At 40.5% G+C, this 17558-nt stretch overlaps 1 pseudogene; it reads right to left on the minus strand.

Moving 5' to 3' along the window:
• Positions 1-1635: 1635 nt before the first annotated feature.
• On the minus strand, positions 1636-6828 carry LOC115516963 (annotated as a pseudogene).
• Positions 6829-17558: the final 10730 nt, after the last annotated feature.

Here is a 17558-nt window from a genome sequence, read left to right on the forward strand (position 1 = left end):
GAATTAATGTAACCAAGTAGAAGACGCATGTGTTAAAACTACAAGACATTAACGAAAGAAATTGAAAGATAAACAAATGAAGAATCATTCCATGCTCATAGTTTGGAAGAATTAAATTTGTTAAAATGTTCATACTAGCTAAAGCAATATACAAATTCCATGCAATCCTTGTCAAAATTCCAACGGCATTTTTTACAGAAATAGGACAAAAAAATCCTAAAATTTGTGTGGAACCATAAGAGACCCTAAAGAGGCAAAAAAATTCTTGAGAAAGAAAAGCACAGTGAATGCATCCCAATCTTTGATTTCAAATTCTATTACGAAGCTATAGTAATTGAAACAGTATGCTATTGGCATAAAAACAGACACATAGACTAATGAACGGAATAGAAAGTCCAGAAATAAACCCACCCATGTATGGCCAATTAATTTATGACAAAGGAGCTAAGAAATAAAATGGGGAATGGACATTTCCTTCAATGAATGGTGTTGGGAAAATTGGATAATCACATGCAAAAAAATAAAAGTACGTCATTAAATTACATCATACACAAAAAGTAACTCAAAATAGATTAAAGGCTTGAATGTAAGACCTGAAAGCATAAAACTCCTAGAAGAACACATAGGCATTAAGTTTACTGACATTGGTCTCGGTGCTGATTTTTTAATCTGACACCAAAAGCGAAAGCAAGAAAAGCAAAAATAGACAAAGGAACTACATCAAACTGAAAAGACTCGGCACAGCAAAGAGAACCATCAATGAAATGAAAAGGCAACCTACTGAAAAAGAGAATATTAGCAAATCATATATCTGATAAGGGGCTAATATCCAAAATATATAAAAACCTCGTATTTGAACAGCAAAAAAAAAAAAAAAAATTCAATGAAGAAAATGGGCAGAAGAACTGAATAGACATTTTTCTAAAGAAGGCATACAGATGGCCAATAGGCACATGAAAAGATGCTCCACTTCATTAATAATCATGGAAATGCAAATCAAATTTACAATGTGATCTCACCTCACATCTGTTAGAACAGCTATTATCAAAAAGGCTAGACATGACAAGTGTTGGCAAGGATGTGGAGAGAAAGGAACCCTCACGCACTGTTTCTGGGAATGTCAATTGGTGCATCCACTATGGAAAACAGCATAGCGTTGCCTCAAAGAACCAGAGACAGAACTGCCATCTGATCCAGCAATTCCACTACTGGATATTTATTCAAAGAAAATGAAGACACTGATTTGAAAAGATATCTGCACTCTCATATTCACTGCGGCATTATTTACAATAGCCAAAATATGGAAACAACCTAGTGTCCGTTGATGGATGAATACAGAAAATGTGGCATATATGTTTGAGAATTTGTACATTTACGTTTGTGTATATATGGAGATATGCATGTGTGCATATGTATGTGTGTGTGTTTATATATTTGTATATGTGTGTGTTTATATATTTGAGTATTTGGATGGGTGTATATACATGTGTGTATTATAATATGTATACTATAACCTATAATTTATACATATAGAAACACACATATGCACACAACGGAATATTTTTTATGGTGATAAATTTATATTTAGATGTAGCCAGTTTAGATCATCCCAATTTTGAATGAACTGAACTCAGTTTAGATAATCCCAATTTTGGTGGCAACATCCAAAGCATTATAGTCAGGAGCCAGCCAAACATATACATTCTTCTCTCCATCGGACCTGACCCGGCTGTTGACCTTGGTCACATCAATGTCATAGAGCTTCTTCACAGCCTGTTTGATCTGGTGCCTGTTGGCCTTCACATCCGTAACGAACACAAGTGTGTTGTCATCTTCTGTCTTCTTCGAGGCTGACTCAGTAGTCAGCGGCAACTTGGTGAAGGCATAGTGGTTAAACTTCTTTCTCCTGGGGGCACTCTATTGAGAGTATTTGGGCTGGCTTTAGAGATGCAGTGTCTTGGGCCATGAGAATGTAGGTGATGTGCAGATCTAATTTTTTTTTTGTGGCTGTGAATGCCTCTCAGCACCATTTCCCTGGCCTTCAAAGCCTTTACTTTGACGTCAGCTTTGGGAGGGGCAGGGGCTTCCTTCTTTGCTTTGACATGATCTTCATGAAAGGCTACACAGAGGAATATTACACAGCCATAAACCTTTTGTGAAAATATGTGTAGATCTCAAGGGTTTTATGCCCAGTGAAATAAGTCAGAGAAAGACAACTAACATATGATTTCTCTTATATGTGAGTCTAAAACCTACGCTCATAGATAAAGAAAAAAAAAATTGATAGTTCCCAAACATGGGGAGTAGGAGTGAAAGAAATTGGTGAACTGTTTTTGTTGTGTTTTGTTAGTATAAATAAATTGAAGTTAAAAAAAGTAAAATATTTAGAAAAATTAAAAAGAGACATGTAAATCATTTACACTGAAAACTGTAAAATGTTGCTGAGGGAATATTAAAAAGGAACCAACTGAATGCAGAGATATATTATTTTCCTTAATTAAAAAGCTCAGGGTTTTCCTCCAACATGGTCTAAATAGTCAATCTACTCTTAATCAAACTCTACTAGATTTACCTTTCTCTGAAAAAAAAAAGTTCAAACGTTGACAAGCTAGTTCTAAAATTTATATAGGCACTCAAACCAGCTAAAAGAGTTGTATTTTTAAAAGGATGATCAGGGCACCTGAGTGGCTCAGTCGGTTGAGCATCTGACTCTTGATTTTGGCTCAGGTCATGATCTCACAGTTTGTGGGATAGAGCCCCGTGTCTGGCTCTGGGCTGATAACACAGAGCCTGCATCGGATTCTCTGTCTCTCCCTCTCTCTCTCCTCCCCTCCCTCCCTCCCTGTCTCTCTCTTCCCCTCCCTCCCTCCCTCTCTCTCTCTCTCTCTCTCTCTGTCACTCAAAATAAATAAACAAACTGATAAATAAAAACCAAGATGTAAAATTTACACTACCTGATTTCAAGACTGTTGTGGTTTTGCTGAAAAAACAGTCAAGTAAATAGAACAGAATAAACAGTTTAGAAAAAGACACATGTTTGTAGCCAATTGATACTTGACAATAGGGAATGAGAACTCTTCACAACAAATCACACTGACACTCTGTAGGGGAAGGAAAGTGACCTTTACCCTCACATCACACAACATGGTCAATTTTCAGGAAACGCTGAGTTGTGTGATGTAAGAATAAGGGTGTATTCAGTTTGGTATGGTTATTTTCTTTGACATTACATGTCAAAGGTAAAAGAGTAAAAGGAAGGGGAACTTTTTGCAACTTTGAGGTAGGCAAAGATCTCCTAACACAAAAATCATTAAAAACAGTATATGTGACTATTTTGAAATAAAAACTACTCGTGTTTCTTTAAGGAAATAAAAACAAGACCCAGAATGGTGGAAAAATGTTTGTAATCCATGTAGGCGATGAAGAACTTCTACCCAGAATATACAAAGAACACATAAAGCTCAATAATATTAAAAAGAAACACAACTTTTACTTTTTTAATTTTTTTAAAAAAGGTTTGTTTATTTTGAGAGTAGAAACACAACTTTTAAACAAGCAAAATTTGGACAGACTCTTCACCAAAGTAGATGCATCACCAAAAGATAGCAATACATATCCATTATGAAAGTCCAAATTAAAAAGACTGCCAAGGGGCACCTGGGTAGTTCAGTCAGTCAGGCGTCCGACTCAATTTCGGCTCAAGTCATGATCTCTTGGTTTGTGGGTTCAAGCCCCGCATCGGGCTCTGTGCTGAGAGCGCAGAGCCTGCTTGGGATTCTGTCTCCCTCTCTCTCTGCCCCTTCCCCGCTTGCTCTCCAGCTGTCTCCCTCCAAATAAATAAAAACAAACTAAAAACAAAAACAAAGACTGCCGACACCAAGTGTTGATGAAGCTATGGAACAGCGAGGCTCTGTCGGAATGTCAAATGGTACCGTTACTTTGGAATATTCTTCGCGGTTTCTTAAAAACTTCAACATACACCAATTTCTGAGCATTTATCTAAGAAATTACTTTTACTCCTAAATCTTTATCTAACAAAAGTGAAAGTGTATGTCCATACAAATGCATAGAAACATCCACAGCAGCGTTACTTTGAGGAACCAAGGAGACTAGAAGTAACACAAATGTCCACCGTCAACAGGTGAACAAAGAAAATATAGCTTATGCATAATATGAAATTCTACTTAAAATAAAAAAACAAACAAACGACTGACACACATCATGCATCTTAAAACAATTATGCTGAGTAAGAGAAATGAGATATAAGAGTGTACATACAGCATGTTTCCATATACATTAAATTATTTTTAAAAATGCAAACTGTCTACATTGACAAAAAAGCTGATCACCGGTTTCCCAGGGACGGAGGGAAGAATTGACTGCAATGGTACAACAAGAAACTGCTTGTGTTGGAAATTAGTGGCATCATGATTGTAGCAGTGGTTTTCACAGTTTGATATTTTTGTCAAAATGCAGTGCATTGTCAGTTTAAGCGGGTGAATTTTATTGCACATAAATTGTATCTCAAAAGTTGAAAAAAATTTTTTTTCTTCTGCAAAGGGAACATGTTTTTACCACACACTGAAATATTATAAATTATCTGTAAAGGAAACAGTGTTTTTGGTGCATGCATAAATTAACAGATGAATAGAATAAAATATAAAATGCAGAATGAGTCCAAATGGGAATTTGGCATATATAAAAGTGACATCTCAAAAATCAGTGGGCAAAAGTAGACTTTGTAATAAATGACGTTAGGATCATGGATCACCATATGGAATACGCTAAAATTCGATCTGTTTTCACACTTTACAGCACGATACATTCCAAATGGATCAGAGATTTTAAAAAGAAGTGGAGAAATTCTTCCATAATCTCGGAAGGAGAAAATTTTCTGTGACTCAAAATAGTACATATATAAGGGAAAGAATTGTAAAATTGTCTATGCTAAAGAAAACCTTCACAACGTGAAAGAAAAACACTGAGAGTAAAGTAAAGAGGCAAATGTCAAACTTGAGGAAATATTTGCGATTGATACCACTGATGAAAGATTTACATCCTTAGTATATCTGGCCGTGTTGAAATAGAGACCAAAAAGACCGAGAACCCGAATGAAATATGGGCATGAGATGTCAATTGCCAGTTCACAGAAATAGAAAACCGAGCGACTCTTAAATATATAAAAACACACCAAACTCACTCCTAAAATAAGTAAAGTAAATTAAAACTACCCTGGAATACAATTTCTCACCTTTTAGACTGGCAAAACTCCTAGCTTGGCAACCTGCTTGGTTACGGAGACTGTAAAAAAAAACCGGGCACTCCGTAACTGCTGAGGAGACATACAAATAAAGTAGAGAAAGTCAAAAAAGTAAGACAGGACAGTCATTTTGGAAGACAGTTTGGCAGTTTCTCACAAAGGCAAATATACGCTGGCCGTACAATGGAATGTTATCCAGTGAGGAGAAGAAATGAGCTATCAAGTCACACGAAAGACGTGGAGGAACCTTAAATGAACGTTGCCAAGTGAAAGAACCCAATGGAACAAGGTCACATGCCATATGAATTCCAGCTATGTGGCATTCTGGGAAAAGACAGTAATGAGATCAATGGTGGCCAGGAGTTTGATATCAGGGAGGGATGGATGAATGGGCGGAGCACAAGAGATTTTTAGGGCAGGGAGACTATTCAGTGCTAATGCAATGGTAGACATATGTCATGACGCGTTTGTCAAAACCCATGGAACTGTAGAACACAGAGTCAACTCTAGTGCAAACTACGAACATTAGTTAATAATAATTAGTTAATAACCAACATTAATCACATTAATTAGTTGGTATTAGTTAACGTCAATGAGTCAATAACATTGAAATCAGTTAATAATAATGTATCGACGTTGACTCATCAACTATAACAATTACACCGCACTAGTGCAAGACATTACTAATAGGGAAAGCGAGGGAGGGAAAGGAGCTATACGGGAACTCTATCGTCCGTACATTTCATATTCAAAACTGCTCTTAAAATAACATATTCTCAGGTAAATTAGGCTAAACAGTTAATAAGTAATGAATTAATTAGGCTAAATAATTAACAAGTGCTTTGGAATGAACAACGGGTAAGGTCAAGAATGGGAGACAGAGCATTGTGGCGGTAGTAAGGAAGCTGGAAGGCAGCGCGTGGTGTTTATACAGCTAGGATAGGCCTGACAGGGAAGGCCAGACTTGAGCCTTCTTTGAGGGAGGTGGGGGGTGCATTTCAGAGGCACGAGCAGAAGCACAAGAAGCAGCTGAAGGCAAGGGTCCAGGGCAAGAGGGCCTAGCAAAGAGTGAGGAGGCCAGGGTCACTGGAGCAGCCCATTGTATAGATCTGGAGATCACACAACTCACGACTTTCAGCCTGGTCAGAGAGAAACAAGAGAGGTCTATGATGAGCAGTCCTGTGTCTAGGAGAGAGGCCCTCAGTGTGTACCCTGGGATGGGGACAGCCGAGACACCAAGCAGCAGGATGGAGTGGAGTTCTGTATTGTCCTGAACAAGCTGTTCTCACACACCAATAGGTTTTGGCTTCTTCCCCCAACCTGTAGGCCATGGGTTTTCACTTTATTTCTTACCAAATTCAGAACTGCAACCCCAACATCTTGCTATTAAGCTAAAGCAGACAACGGGGCAGCTAGGTGGCTCGCTCTGTTAAGCGTCTGACTTTGGCTCCGGTCATGATCTCACAGTTTGTGAGCTCAAACCCCACATACGATGAAAGGCAGAGGCACTCCCCTGGTGACACCAGGGCAGATGTACCTCGGAAGGCATTCGGGTTGGCAAACGCCATGGTGTGTGCCAAACTTTTAAAACAGGCCCTGGGTGTAAACAAAACACCAAAATAAGTCTGCCTGCTTGAAAATGACATCAACCCAATTTCTGTTTATACCCCGGCCCGACCCTTTCAAAGACATAACTTAGGAGAGGTATCTAATCTCTTTTCCACACTAGAAAATAATCATTATTTCCAAACAGTGTCTGGGGGAAGATTCAGTGAGTCTGTGCCTGCAAAATGCTTCACACGGTGCCTGGCATGGAATACGTGCTCAATGTTAGCCTGAAAAGGAACCTGTGGACAAGTGATCTGGGCACCTGCTCCTCTTGACTGAACAATAATGGAACATGGAGAAATGCTTCTGCAAAGCCAGGAGAGGCTTTATAGCGCTTTTTAAAGAATGATTCCCAATTTGCTGTCCTTGTAACCATAGTGTCCCATGAAATGTCAATCCTTGTTCCATGGTCAAATACACTTGAGTAAAAATCAGTCAAAACAACAACAAAAAACTGGCTTCTTGCTGTGAGCCCACAGCCTTGTAGAGACTTGTCCAATCGCTACATTGTACACCTGAAACCAACGTAATGTTGTGTATTAACTATACTTTAATTAAAAAACAGTCTTCTTCCTTTTTTGAGGATTGAAATGACTTCGTGTTGAAGATATAACATGGGCTGACATGGCTCGGCCTGAATTTCAGAAGGATGACTCTTGCGGCATTAGGACAGATGGCTGGAAGGTCAAGAGACGGGACCCAGAAATGAGAAATGACGTAGACCGTGGGGATGTCTTGGGCATTAGTGACGCTACAAAGGCAGAATAGACAGTAGTTGATGCCCAGTGAAATGTCAGGGGTGCAAGCAAGGCAGAAAGCAGAGGGTTTCCATTTTCTTCGCAATGTGGTGGTAAAATCTGAGATGACGAACAGGTAAAAAAGGAAAAAGAACAGGAAAAAGAAGAAAGAGAAGAGGCAGGTTCCCCACCTTGAGTCACTGTTCTGTACCAGAGATGAGTAGATGTCCATTTGATCTGGTCCTCATACTTCCAAAAGGTAGATATTTATCATCTCCCCTTTCCAGAAGAGAAAACTAAGCCTCACTGAAGTTAATAACTTGCCTATACCCTTGGAGCTGGTGAAAGGCAGATTTCTTTCAAATCCATGGGTGTCCATCCACTACAACCCTCAGCTCGTGAGTTTGCTCAAAATATGGCAGCTTCGTGTCAAGACGACAGGAAGAAAAAACAAAAACAAAAACAAAAACAACTATGAAAAAGCCCATCCTTTTTACTGAACCACACCAACTTTGGAGAATCGATCTGAGATTTTGCTCAGATCCTTGTCAAATGCTCCCTTGAGTGCGGCTGACTGCTTGGGGCAGTGGAGACCTAGCTGTGCTTCCGAGGGGAAGTTATCCCCCTAAACAGGTGCTATCTCTTATTGATCCCTGAGAGCGTGTCTCTGAGAATATGTCATAGAGTTCACAGGACTCAGGAGTACCCAATAAAATAGCCAGTTCAGACCACTGCCCTTGGATGATCCAGCCTGTGGAATAACAACCCCTTTGAAAACTGGACATACTTTGTCAGACAAAATACCACTTGGGAGTTTCTAATCCAGATGGCCTGCCCTGCCTGAACCCACCTAGTGACGCTCTAGGACAGAGTGGGAATACTTCCCACGCACTGTGTGAGGTATAGGTGAGGACCAGTTCCTTCAAATGATATTAGCGAAGACACATCTGTACCGCGCACGTGAATACCCACCCCCCACCCCCCAACGACCATCCGTCTGACGCTTTGCTTTTCAAGTTTGCATTCCCAAATCCTCGGGTGTGGAGGTGAGCACAAATGTGTAAGAGCCTCACCCTCAGGCCTCCCACCCGCTCTCTAAGGAGATGATCTTGAGTGGTTTGGGATCCTAACGCTGAGTACCACTTTCCCCTTGGGTGAAATGAGAACACCGTGCTCCGTTCAGAGAGTTGCTGGAGAAATGAATGTAAATCACCTCACTAGCCTTGAGCAAACAGGACTGACTTCTCACCAGAAACTGAAATCACCGCCGTGGATGGATGGAAAGGAGGCTGGTAATTACTCAGGGAGCCAAATGATGCGCGCAGTGGCAACAGGAGTAAGATGGCAGGTGAGGGCCTGAATCCACGATCCCAGGGGGCCTTGCCGCACCTGCTGCTCCCCTCCCCGCAGGTACCACTGGCGAGGGGGGGAACAATTAAAACATAATGTCAAAATACATTTGGCTGTGTCACCACCCGCATGTCATAGAACACAATGTAAATGTAAATTACACCGCGCGCTTTAGTTGGGAAGACCAGAGGCACCCGGGGCACTCCCGGGTAATTAGCAGCTAATGCAATCCGGGCAGAACGCACAGAAACCCTCCCTTCGTCAGCATTTCTGCCCACTCGGAGGGCAGCCCCTTTATGTAAATATAAAAGGATAATTACTGCAGGACGAAACAAAAATCATAACAATGGAGCAGGTAGTGTTTATCGCGGGGATGAGGACGAGTGGGGTCGTGAATGCACAAAGCAGCCCAGGAAGCGTGCAGCTACGTCCAAGCGGGGAAACCCGAGGCTCTGCCTCTCCAAAATCCTTGCGTGCCCCGGACGCAGCAGGAGCCAAGGGACACCCGCAGCGCTGAAGTTGCTGGGGCTTCTTCTTCGGGGAGGCTTTGCCCCTTCTTTAAACATAAACAAAAGAGAAGTCACAGCCCCGATGGGCTTCGTCGACAGCATCTGGAATACGTTATGCCTAAAGGCAGGCTGTAAGCCGCCGGGCCACCACCGGGCGCGGCCGCGGCGCTTAGTGGCCTGGCGTTTGCCAGCCCAGCCGCGGGCTCCCGGGGTCCCCCCTGTACCCGCACGGACGCATGGGGGAGTGGAGAGGGCAGGGCTGGCTAAGGGAAACGGGGGAGCGCTTCGCAAGCACCATTACATGAAATGCGAGACGTGTAACATGGCAGGAAGCGGGCAGCACCTGGTGTCAGCGGCTAATTGTGTCGTTCGATGGCATGTCAGACCCACGCGCGTGCGAAGCCAGCCGCGCTCGCTTGCCTAGCGGGCGCCTGGTCCTCTGACTCAGGGCTCGGATTACGGGACGGACCGGTCGGGTGGCTTTCGCTTAAATCAACCCATGCGCCTATGACACGCCTTTGCTGGGCCGGGACTGGAGCCCTGGTTTTGTGGGGGGTTTTGTTGTGGTGAGTTTGGGTTTTGTTTTTTGGGTTTTGTTTTTTTTTTTTGTCACTTACATACAGATGTCTGGTTAAAAGAGGAAAAGTATATTGATCAAGTATATTGATTTCAGTAGGTTGGGGGGGCGGTTAAAAACATGAAGGAAGAAAGGAGGGAGGGAGGAAAAGGCAAAAAGACCAAAAAGGGGGGAGGGGCGCCTGGGGACTTCAGTCTGAAGAGTGTGCAACTCTTGGTCTGGGGGTCCTGAGTTAGAGCCCCACATAGGATCTACAGATTACTTAAATAGAACTTTTTTAAATGGGGCGAGGAGTGCCTGGGTGGCTCAGTCCCTTAAGCAACTGACTCTTGATTTGGGCTCGGATCATGAACTGATCTGAGGGTTGGTGGGTTCAAGCCCCACGCCTGCTTGGGATTCTCTCTCTCCTTCTCTCTCTGCCCCTTCCCTGCTCACACTCTCTCTCTCAAAATAAATAAACTGAAAAAAAAAAATAGGGGATATGAAGCAAGAAAACAACTGATCAAAGAATAATGTATACGAGAAAAATTTTTGTATTTGTTTATTTTTAAATTAGAGCCAGTTTTCTGTAAGATGTGATAATTCGAAAAACAGCCCTCTTCCATGGTTACTGTTTTTACACACAGGCAAGGGAAATAAAGACAAATTTCCCAGTAGAAATTAATCCTATTTTCAGGGACCGTTTGTCCTTGGTGTCCTGATATCCCATTTATTCCAAACCCTAATCTAATAGGCACGTGTTCCTGTTTATTCAGGGTTCCTTACTGGAACATTAGCCTTCAGTCCAAAATTTATAGTTACAGAGAATATTATCGGATTCAGAAGGAAAGTGAATGAAATGAGATATTGCGTGTAGTCTTCAATTAGTAACAGCTCCTAGTCTGTGACAGACATACTGTAATAGACTGACAAAAGTCAAAAGAATTAAAAAAAAAAAAATCAAATCCTACATGAAGAACTGACATTCTTGGCTGGTCCCAAATTTCTTATAACGAGTGTCATGGAAATGTTTTTTAAAAAGCCTCTAAATTCCGGTGAGTTGATCTTGGGGCTTAAGTCTACATAAGTTACATAGTTAAAGATATATAGTTAAATCTAAAGCAGTTTCAATGGATATGATCAATCATTTAATTCAAAGATGGGGCGGGGATTGGAAGTGAGACAGCTCAAATCTGCAGTCCCATTTGCAATAATTTATAAGCTGTGTGACTAGCAGCATATAACTTAACCTCCCTGAGAGTCAATGTCTTCATTTGTAAATTATGAAAAAATAACGTCTATCTTGTAAGGTGGACTCAGGACCAGAGAAAAGACGTCTAAAGAGCCCAGCACAGTGCCTTGCATGCAATCGACATTCAGGCGTTTGCTTTTTAAATTAGAGGTAGTATGGGTATCGTCTACTTTTTAATTAGACATCTTAAAAAATACCCCCCCAAAACTACCAAATGGATTAATATATTTTTCCAAGCTTCAAGCAGCAAATATAAATGACAGACAATATCTCTCCTTTGCCTCAAGATAATGTAAATTCTGTAAGCAGACAGGAGACTTACCCCAGAGTGGATCTGTATCGAGTGCTTATCCCCGGGGGTATACTGTATATGTAACTCGATGCGTCTGTTACTGTTGTAATTGGGAACCAGGAAAGCCATCCTTCTGTGGAAGCAGAGCCAAGGCTCTCTGCAATGTCAATGAGGTAGGATCAGAATGACATTTCCAGCGTAATGTTAGCCAATTAGATGTTGGAGAAATATATGCACTGCTCCGATCCACCTGTCGTGTGCCTAGGGTTCCTAATAGGGAATAGGAGGAGGTCACCAAAATGAAAAGCAAAAATCAGGGGGAAAAATGTGAATGTAACAGCAGGATTGGCCGAAAGCAGCAGCACTCAGGAAGAAAGTCCCAAAGAAAGTGGCCGTTGACTAGTTTTGACGGAGAACTGTAATGATTACTCAAGCTGTGCATCAGGGTCCCCTTTTCTGCAGAAAATTTTATGGATGCCTCACTAGCCACTTAACAAAGAAAGCTACAAATCATCTCAGGAGTCAACAAGAGGTGCTAAAACTACCCCCTTCCTCTGCTGCCACCAAAAAAAAAAAAAAGCCTACATTCTCCCAATGAGGTTTTTCAAAAATGAATTACACCATTAAGTGCCAAGAAGAAAATTAGCTATGAGCTTTTAAATTTAAAATGATCCCCTTTTTAATTGTAAAACAGTGGCACTTAACTGCTATTGATCCTGCTGAGACACATTAGGGAACAGGGTCACCATAACTGTTAATATTCACTGCTTAGTAAAAGAGCATCAAAGGACATTTTAATGTCACAGACTTTCTCGGGGAGTTTTTAAAGAAGGTTTGAATCAGCCAGCCTATGAATGAAAAGGACATGAGGTAGACAAATGTAGAAACAAATGTGATAGCAATTTTCTGCTAATCAAATCATAACTCAAGATTGATTTTTTGGCAAAAGTTTATGTCATATAGATTTCCAAGGCTGGTCGACATTTAAAAGTCAGAGTATATATTTTCTATAGACTGGGACTTTTTAGATAATCATCCAATGGGGAATTTTGTTTACTTTTTAACACACGAATGTACGAGAGAGCCTCCCTTCTGGGGAAGACCACTTTTGCATACTTCGGAAGTAAGGCCTGTGAATGTCCGTGACATTTTATTCAAAACTCCATCCATTGTACTTTTTTGGAAGCTTTTAGTGGATGAGACAATAAATCACAGGTGAATGTTCAGTTTCTTAAAGGTAGAAATTACATTTTTAGAACATGCTCAGAAGAGGGTTTCTCCTTTCACCAGGATCCTGTAGTGAATTTGAAAATATTGAATTTGTGGCATTGTAGGCCACTAGAATGCTGAACTTTACCAAGATACGAAGCTGAACAGAGTGCTTGTTGTTAAAATTAAAACCTCTTATTCCAAAGCCCTACGAGAAATGTTAAAAAGGTAAATTTAATGTTGTATTGAACTTAAAAAATAAAATCTTATGTTCATCTTTCTTTCTGACCAGATCATACCTTTGCTTCTTCCAATGCACATTTCGTACTATGCCAATGGACTGTGGCTAAAATAGTACTATCATTTTCTCGGTTCCTAGTTCAAAAATATAACTTAATTGTCTACAAAGACATTTTTTAGGGTGTAAAAATAGATTGGTAGTAGGATTGCCAAATAAAATCTTACAGGAATTACTACCTCGAAAAGGAATTAACAAGAGGAAATGAATGGTTTCCTTGGGGGATTTAAATCCTTACTGTTTAAAAGACGGTATTTCATTCTCTATGGCATCATTGAGGTGTCCCCGGGAGCATCTGGGAACAGGTAGAAAACCACTGGTCTACAGAATGTATTCACTCATAGATTCATGTACCACATATTTACCAAATGCGTACTGGCTGGGATTTCACACGGGAAACTTAGGAAATTCCTCCGGCATTGAGGGGGTCACAACCCTAGGGATAGGCAGAAAGGAAACGGGATATCCTGATGTGAAAAATGCCCTAAAGGAGTTCAGATCAAAGCACTATAAGAATGCAAACGGATGAACATCTAGATGGGATTCAAGAGGTAGACAGTCCCAAGGGCATGATTCAGGGACTAGAACTTTGAGGATGAACTGATGTTGGACAGATGTAGACTTGGTCTTAGGGCATTTCAGACAGAGGGGAATAGAAAAGGCAAATGTGGAGCTAACAGTGAGCATGTAAATGGCACCAAGACAAGCAAGGAAGACAGAGCCAAACCATATCATGGTAAGGAGTAAGAATTTTATTCTTTAAGACAATGGAAGAACCCATAGATAAATTCTCAGCAGGTGAATGACGTGACCAGATTTGTTATTAGTGTTACTACTCTTCCAGCAACACCGAGAATGAACTGGAACAGACAAGGTTGGAGGCACAGGACACAGTTGGAAGCCGGTGTGAAATGATAAATACTTAACTAGGGAAGGAGCCTTTGGGATGGAAAAAAAGCATGGTCTGAGTGATTAACTGAAAGTAGAAAGAAAACAGGGGGTGGGTGCCTTGAGTGTCTCTTGGATCTCAGGCTTGGATGATCATGTGAATGATCTAGCATTCTACCATTTACTGTATTAGGTTTACTGAATGATTCTACCATCTGCTGAAATACCAAAGAAAGAGGTCATTGAGGATGCATTATGAGTCTTATTTGGCCATGTTCAGGGTAACATCAAAGTGGAGTTGTCCACCAGGTCATTGAATATGTAGATCTGGAGTTCAGGAAAGAGCTTTAAGTTCTAACTAGATTGTCCAAGAAGAGTCTTTACACCTAGAGGTCTTCAGGTGGCCTTCAGGGCCTCTGAGCCCTCTAAAGTTCTTGGGCAATTATGCATTCTCATATGCACATAAATAGAAGGAAATAAATGCATTATATACAACAAATCCTCAAAGAGATCAAAATCCTCAAAGAACCACCCGTATAAGCAATAGAAAAGTCAAGTGTGGAACTCCGAGCATTATCAATATTTAAGAAAATGGAGTTGGCTTAGAAAATGAGATGCTCACAAATTGTCCCCATTTCTGTTTCCAAATCCATACTGTTTCACCAAATCCCCCTACTCCAGATAAATAGCTTTACTGTTACCCAAGGCACCCATGTTCTTTCTTGCATCTAGACTTCTCCCTCTTGAGTACTTGTCAATTTTCTCGGCCTATCCTGGTCACTCGGCTTAAAAACTCAATTCGTGAAGTTTTGTTTTGTTTTGTTTTTTTCTTTCACCAGCCCAAATACCCGCTCCTCTTCTAAATTTTAGCAAGAACTCTTACCAGTCGGTTTCATTTGGCCTCTACACGGTGCCCAGCACCAAGTAGTATTTTAAAATTAATATAAAAATCACAACTTGATATGCCATTTTGTATGATTTTTAATAATATGTATATATGCATTTATATATGGGTATATTTGCATATATTTGCATGTATTCTTTCTACCAACTAGACTATAAATCTATTGAAAGCAACATCTGCATTACATTTCTAGTACAATTTTGAGTACATACTAATTTTTTACATACCAAAGGGTCATGAGGATGAAGAGAAAGATAAAGGACGAGAGGTGGCAAATCAAATTCGGTAGAAAAAATTCCAAGCTGGAATTTGGAAATCGAGGTACCAACTCTGTCTCATCCACTTTTAAGATATTTAACTTCTAATAGGAAGAAAAGTTTGTCTGCTATTTATATCATGAAATTGTTGGGGAAGATTAGATAATATAATGGATTTAAATACACCACATATATATATAAATAATTTACATATAAATATGTATAATATTGAAATACATTTGCACTTAAATACACATAAATACATTGTATAATGTGAAATAAAAAGGGATCCATTTTTTTAAGTTTTATTTTTATTTATTTTGGGAGAGAGATAGGGAGAGAGCAGGGGAGGGGCAGAGAGAGAGGGAGACAGAGAATCCCAAGCAGGCTCTGTGCTGCCAGCACAGAGCCCAGTGCAGGGTTCAGTCTCATGAACCACAAGATCATGACCTGAGCCAAAACCAAGAGTCAGACACTTAACTGACTGAGCCACTCAGGTGCCCCAAAAAGAATCCATATCAATAAATATATAAATTAATTAATCACAGGAGGAAATTGTAATGGAAGTCCCTAATATTTTAATTTTGTTTCCTAATACACACAGTTTAAAATAATTACTATTTTTTAATAATAAGATTAACTGAATGATTTTTCAAATCGATCCCAATTGAAACAAATTTAGCAAAAACATTTAACAAAATTTGAACAACTAAACTGCTAAATTTCTGTAACTAGCTAATAATTCTAGCCACAGCAAGTTACAAATTATAAATCTCTAATTCTGATGATGATAAATCCATCTTTTTAGAAGAAATGGAATGTAAATATACCAGTTTATTCAAAACTTGTTACTTGATCAGAAATAGATTTATAATAAATCAAAATAATTTTTTTTATAAACTAAGGGAACTCAATTTAAAGACTGATAAATATTATTCTGGGATAAGAATAATGTACTTCTTCAAGAGAATTTTTGATGTAGATTTTACATAACAGTTTGTATCGAATATATGTTAAATATTCATAAAGTAGGACATAACTTTACATATTTTTGCATATCAAAGATTGGTGCTCTGTTCTCTGTTTAATAAAGGCTCAGAACGTTCTAGCCTTTGCAATAAGTATGTTAAAGGGAGTAGACAAAAATCTTTATTTTGCCTGCTTTTTTTGTACAAACTTCTACTCTGTGCAGACTTACTTCTGGCTATCTTTTACAGAAACAAAGTAATTTTGGTTCACGTGCCTGCAAAGTAAATCAGTGCAGTTGGGATGGTTAAAAAAGGCGTCAGGAAGAGAAAGGGTGGGAACAGTAGAGTGGAGCCGGAAGAGGTGTTTTGGGAATGATCTCTTCAGAGAGATATAGAGGCAGATTCTAAAGAAGTCACAGTGTTGGAGCTGTTGCCCCAGGTGGATCACTAGATGTCTGACAGTTGCGACATAGATGGATGAACCAGGTGAGGAACGTTTTCCGCCATGTCCTAAAGTCATGAGCCTGAATCTATACCTCTTCTGTCTTTCTCCTCACAGGCATGAGAAGGTACAGTTCAGACTTAGTGGAATCTGAACCATTTTGAGAGACCGTCTTAAAAAACACAAAGAAATTGTGAATATAACATTCGTTATGAATGGAAATATTTATTTAGAATAAGACATCACAACGTTTTCGAGACTTGGAAATTCATTTTTCTGTGGTGGCTTGAGGCAATTTGCTAGAAATACTTACAGAACGATACTTCCAATGGCGAGTTGGCTCATCCCTCACCTGAGCAGGCCTTCACTCTCAGCACCTCCCAGAACTCACAGGGACTCATAGGGCCCCTGGAGCTCAACCTTTCTTCATCAGCTTTGCAGGAAATCTGTCTCTGGTACTGAGGAGCCATAAGGACTCTTCGGCTGGTTACCTTTTATGGGCCCACATTCGGTTCATCCCAGGCTACAGGCTAAGGCATTCCGGTCTCCCAGTGAGGGGGGAAGTGTTACTGTGGGATGGACTGTGGGCCGTGATTCTTCCCTCCAGCCTGCCCAGCTCACTTTGCCTCTGTCACACTGCCTGCGGGCAGAGGTTTTCAACCCTTCCACTCCATGGCTATCCAGCTGTGGAGTTCTTGCGCACGGTGGGGAAAGGGTGTCCCCAGCGGCTCACAGTGTGGTTCTCATGCTGCCTGTATCACAGAAGAAGTGTCCTCAGATCCAGCGAGTTTGCCTCAGTGGTCACAGCTGGTGGCTGTAGGCCCACTCATGAAGTTTCAGGTATGAAGATAGGAGTCGATTGGCCTGAGAAGAGCTAGGAAGTCACAACACCCTTCTGTCTGTTCTCGCAGGTCAGTAACATTGAATTTGTACCTCAGAGGTGGAAAGCCATTTAAAAATGAATCAAGTTGCTTCAGCAGTTGACAGCCAAAAGAGCTGAAGAATGTGATAAGACTGTGAAACTGTCC

Source organism: Lynx canadensis, chromosome B3 (genome assembly GCF_007474595.2).
Source record: "Lynx canadensis isolate LIC74 chromosome B3, mLynCan4.pri.v2, whole genome shotgun sequence".
In the NCBI taxonomy this organism is placed as follows: Eukaryota; Metazoa; Chordata; class Mammalia; order Carnivora; family Felidae; genus Lynx; species Lynx canadensis.